Source organism: Dipodomys ordii, unplaced genomic scaffold (genome assembly GCF_000151885.1).
Source record: "Dipodomys ordii isolate 6190 unplaced genomic scaffold, Dord_2.0 Scaffold4, whole genome shotgun sequence".
NCBI lineage: Eukaryota > Metazoa > Chordata > Mammalia > Rodentia > Heteromyidae > Dipodomys > Dipodomys ordii.
This window is the reverse complement of record NW_012267220.1, coordinates 2,950,949-2,957,067: the sequence shown is the minus strand read 5'-3', so window position 1 is coordinate 2,957,067 and position 6,119 is coordinate 2,950,949.

The window sequence follows — 6,119 nt, the reverse complement described above, 5'->3', positions numbered from 1 at the left end:
ACGTTTGTGTACACTTGCATCTCCAACCCCATATGTGTTTGTTTACTTGTATGTTTATAAATTAGATCTAGCTTTCACATATGAGAGAAAACATGTGTTCTTTGTCTCTCTGGGTAACATTATTTTGAGACTCTGACTAGTTCCCGAAAGCAGACCTAAAAATACCACGTGTCCCTCTGCCTCCCCAAATAGTCTACATATAAAAAAAAAAATCTCATTTTGGGTCCAGGCATGGTGACAGACACCTGTAATCCCAGCACTTGGGACAAAGGGGCAAGAAGACTGCAAGTTCCAGGCCAACCAAAGCTACAAGGGAGGGCCTGTCTCAAAACAATGAAGAAGTGAAAATCTCCAACTATTACCAGTCAGTGAGTTACAGTCCTGTTGTGGAAAATGGAATGAATTAAGTTCCCTCCCCATAACTTTAAGAGAGCTCTGGGCGTGATCTTCCTTAGGACTGTGGTTCAGCATGATCTTAGATACCTGTTGCATTGACAGGACCCTAGATAGGGCTTGTTATACATGGACTATTGAGGGGGATGCTTATTCTCAGTGTTTTGAGGTGTGCTTTTAGGAATTTTGCCAGCTTTAGCAAATATTGTAAGTTGCATGCCCAATTAAATTTTAATTTCAGCTAAGCAAACAAAAATTTTAACATAAATATGAATCAATTGTTAGAATGGTCATATTTATCATGAAAGCTTATTTATCTAGAATTCAGATTTTATTTGGTGTTGCTGTAGATAAATCTCTTAACCTCCTCCCTGGACAGTAGAATCTTTGCTGCCAGCATTCTTTTTTTTTTTTCCCCCTTTGTGCTGGTACTGGGACTCTAATTCAAAGACTCATGTTCTTACTCAGCTTTGAGCTCAAGGCTAGTGCTCTAGCACTTGGTCCATGCCTCCATATTTGTTCTTTGCTGGAGAATTGGAGCTAAGGGTCTCTCACATTTGTTTGCCTGATCTTGCTTTGAACCTCAGTTCCTAGATCTCAGCAACTGCTACTAGCATTCCTAAAGATAACCATGCAGAAGACTATGGCGACTATATTTCCTACAGAACTTTGCAATGACACCTCTCAGTTTATCGTGTGTGTGTGTGTTTAATCTTTTGTGTTGTGTTTTTGTTTCAAATAATAAGTTTCCAGTCTTCTGTTGTAGAGGAAGTCATGTGTAGTTGAACTTTCTTGACCAGCTTTTCAATGGTCTTATTTATTTCAGCTCAGTAAACACAGAGTTCTCCTAACCCCAGTTATTGATGTACTTGTCGTCACTTCCAGAGAGTTTAGGCATGGATGGTGGTACATGTTTTTCTTCATTAATTCTGTTGCATTCTGTTTAGGATCCAGGTTCCTCAGTCATGGAATTGTCACCACCTGTCCATCTCTCTTTCAGCTTCCTAAGTTCTTCCATTCTTGGAGAAACAAAGGGAAATGTACATTTTTTAACTCATGTTCCTCAACCACAAGTCAGATTTAGATATTTCATAGATGACATTCAAGGAACAGTGATCTTAATCTTAATTAAACTTCTTTTGGAGAAGTGGAAGAATGACTAATAAGAGAATAAGATTATGAAACAAAAATATGAAAGAGAAGGAAAAAATTATTAGGAAGCACATCCATTTTCTCACAAATAGGAAACAAAACCAAGTAATTTAATTTACATTATGGGATTCATGTTGAACTACTTTAAAATAAACATCTTGAGCAAGTTGGCCTTATACCAGGAATGTGCTAATTATTTTAAAATTAAAAAATCTGTTAATATAATTAACTCAAAGATATGAAGAAGAATATATCTTTATGAAATAAAGGAGGAGTGTGATAAACATTCCCATACTGCTTCAAAATAAAAACCCACAGAACTATAAATAGATTTAGACATGTAAATAGAAATACATACCTATATGCATGTACATATATTTCTATAAAATGTAAAGGCCCAAATCCCCATGTAGCTGCCAAATATCAAGAATAAACTTCATATTTATTATTTGATGCATTATTTGATGATCAGATTCTTGCCAATGACAAAGAAACTATATTTTCCTCATTTCTAATCAGAATTTACTGGGAGTGCTAATCAGTTCAGTGGGTTTAAATAAAAAACATGATGTAAGAATTTTTTAAATAAAGTAAGTATAGCTTCACATGATTTATAGACAAAATGGTAGTTTGCTTAGGAAATCCAAGAGAATCTATAGTCGAAGAATAAAAAGTACTTAAGGAAGTTGAGTATGGTTACACGTTGCACAGGAAATCCACAAAAGTTACATGCAATTTTTACAGCAAAAATTTTAAAAAAGTATAATGATGTAATGCTATAAAATGCAGAAACCTAGGTAAAATCCAACAAATGAGGTTTTAGGCTTTTGTAGAGCTAATTATATGGTGTATTAAAAGACATGAATAAAAAAAAGTATAGAGTTAAAAATTCAAAATAACCTGTTTGTCCCTCAGGCCCTAATTAATCTTAAATTTAATACAATTGCCCTTAAAAGCCCAATAGAGTTTTGCTGATTTTTTTTCCCCCATGGGAAATTGAAAAGGAGATTTAGAAGTTCTTATGTACCTACCAGTAGAGGCCAAATTTGACCATAAACAGCTGAGGAAAAATGGTAAAGATTCACTTTAGCAGAAATGAAGCTCTGTAATAAAGTTGTAAATACATAGAAAGCATAGGGGCTGGGAAGATGGTTCAGTGGTAGAGTGCTTGCCTCGCATGCATGAGGCCCTGGGTTCAATTCCTCAGCACCACATAAGAAGAAAAAGCTGGAAGTGGCACTGTGGCTCAAGTGGTAGAGTGCCAGCCTTGAGCAGAAAAGCTGGGGGACAGTGCCCAGGCTGAGTTCAGGCCCCACAACCACCACTAACAATTATATATATATATATATATATATATGTATATGTGTATATATATATGTATACATATTTATGTATATATATGTATACATATATAGATATGTATATATATATATATATATATATAGTGACACATTGATGTAGAGTTTGAATGCCAGATTAGAGTAATGAAGCTGATTGCTAGGAGAGAGACTTGTCTATATAAAGAAATCTTAAATCTTATGAAGGTGTTAGTACAAATCCAGAGAGCCCTTGACTTATTCAATAGGTAGTATTGGGATAATTGTGATAATACAGGTAAGTATCACACAGTATACATTTATTTACTTCAGGCAGATTGAAAGCCTAAATGTGAAAAAAGCCACAGTTAAAATTTAGTGCAATATTAGAAAAAATAATGATTTCAACCAAGAGGGTGTTTTTCTCAAATAAAATGTAATAAGTATAAGCCAAAAGTAAAATAAATTGATTAATGGGTTTGCATTAAGAGGATACATTTCTACATTTCCAAAGATACTGAATCAAGAACAAGTTCTATTTTGATAAAAAGAAATTCAAGAAAAGATTAGTGTCTAGAATGTGTAAGGAACATAAAAACTTTTTTTTTGAGACTTTCACATGCCTGTATTACGGCTCCTACCCTTACCTTCCTTTCTAGGCCCAGAGTATGAAATTGTTCTGCATCTTTGGACAACTGAGAGTTTTTCTCTCATATTCTCAACCTCTTCTCTCTGACTCAATTACATCCTTTGAATATGTTTTCCTATCTGTTAAATAGGGGCAAAAATAACTAAGTCCTATTATTGTCCTGAGCATCATATGAGATTAGAGATCTAGGTAAATATTATTATTTTTATTGTGAAAATACTGTACAGAGGGGTTACAATTACATGGGCAAGATAATGAGTACATTTCTTATCAAGCATTGTAGCCTCCTCCTTTGTTTTCCCTTCCCATTCCTTCTCATCCTCACCCAACCCCCCCAATCCTCCCCTCCCCCCCCCACGAAAGTTGTAAAGTTCGTTTGAGACATAACGACTTGTACATCTCATTGTTACAATGGGTCCACCTGTATCCCTATTTTGTTTTTCCCCTTCCCCTTCAAATACAGTGAAAGCAGGGGTTATACTGTGGGGGAGGGACATACAAAGCAACAAAGAAATAATCTTCTAAATGTGTTAGAAACAATCACATGGAAGAAAAAAAAAAACATTTGAATCCATATCTTAGGGTTCATTTCCCTAACATCACCTTATCTGACCTTTTCTGCTTGACTCAGACTGAAAGATTGAAATTGGGGCTATGTCCATTTTACAATATGGGCTATGTCCATTTTACAATATGCTAACTGCTAATTCTGCTTCTGTAAACCTGCTTGCGCTAACACTGACTCTTCCCCTCCCAGAAATAAGTTAAAAAGTTACAAAGTCCAGATGTAGGCCGGCCCAGGGACAAGGTCTGCAAACATAGATAAAGAACAAAAGAATATGTTCTTCTAAATTCCTGTTTAGAAACTCTCAGCAAGGGGCTCAAAATAAAGACCATCTGGCAAGCCCAGCAAACTAGGTCAAATGTCAACCAATCGCGAGCCTGTAACTATGTGAACTCCCCTCCAGAGAAGAGAAGCCTCCCCCCCTTAGGGAACCAACCAGTTTTCAACAAGTGTTACAAAACTTCCCGGGCAGAGCTGAGCCAATCCTGGGGAGCCTCGGGTCTTATGCTAATCCTGTGGTTTTTGTCTTTAAAAGTGCCTGTAACTGCTGCTAGGGGCTTCCAGTCTGCCTTGGACTGGGAGCCGGTTTGCGCAAAAGCTTAATAAAATCCTCTTGCTTGTTGCATCTGCTGGTTTGGAGTCTTGGTTCTTGGGGTGCCCTCCCGTTGAAGAAAGCATCCCAGTGAGTCTGGGGTCTTTCAAGACATATACTAGTTATTGTAAATAAGAGAAACCATGGGACCTATGTTTCTTTGGGCCTGGCTTATTTCACTTAATATAGTTTTTTCCAAGCCTTTCCATTTCCTAACAAATGGGGCAATGTCATTCTTTCTGTTGGAGGCATAGAATTCCATTGTGTATATATACCACATTTTCTTGATCCATTCATCTACTGAGGGGCATCTGGGTTGGTTCCATAACTGCAAAGGGCTATAGTCTTTAAGAACTTGTAATTTGTAATCTAGTTTTTAAGTCTCATAGGATTTTCATTTCATAGAAGGATTTTTCTTTATATAGTATTAGTCTCTAAAATGTTTGCAGAAAATACTTGCTAAAGTTCACAAAATAGAACCCAAGGAAGAAAAGAAAATTGCATACTAAATGTGAAGAGAGTTCTGCAGAGAAAGAGATGCAGAACTTCATACAGTCTTCCCACCCCCCATAAGATGACATTTCTTCTTCAGAATGAATCAGAAGTATATATGAGTTATGAAAACACAGGTTTTAAATTGATTAAAATGATGTATTATCTTATGTTCAAATTAGTAAATTGATATAGTACTTTGAGTGAACAGCAGGGCATAAAAACACTTTTGAACAGTATTATGAAGCATTGCAGATGCTTTTTTTTGAATAGCTGTTCATTTCCTAAATAGACTTTATTTGATAGCTTTTCTCATTTAATAAAAGGATGAATTGGAAAAATACGAACAGATTGTGATAACCAAAAATAAATGAACTTGACAACCTGGAAGAGGAGCAGTTGCCAATGGACTGAATAATAATGTAGGAGAATTCTGTCATGCAAAATTTATGTATGCATAAGAAATAAAATGTCTGACATTTAAGTTTAGAACAGGCTGCCATGAAGCAGATTTTGAAAAAAAAAATACCATTTGTAATTTCTCCCCAAATAATGTTTTAGTCAAATATGTAGTTGGCTATGTTTTAATGAGTAATTTGAAATATCTTGTTTCTTCCTTCCTTTCATTCTTTGATTAAAGAAAAAACATAAAATAATATTCTAGTGAAGATGACTACAGTGAAAACTATGGCTCTTTTTGTTTCAAGTGTGTATTATTCATAAAAGGGAAGAATCGAATAATTCCTTGCTTGAATATTGTGATTGGAATTGATATCTCTGGAAAAGCAATTTTTTCTCTTTTTTATTTCTATTTTTTTTAGTGTAAAAAACTGTGCATAGGGTTATAGTTACATGAGTAAAGTAATGAGTACATTTCCTTTCGAGTGTTGTTACCTCCTCCTTTGTTTTTCCTCTACCAACCCTTCCCTCCTCACTTCCCTAACTTCTCCCTTTCCCCCC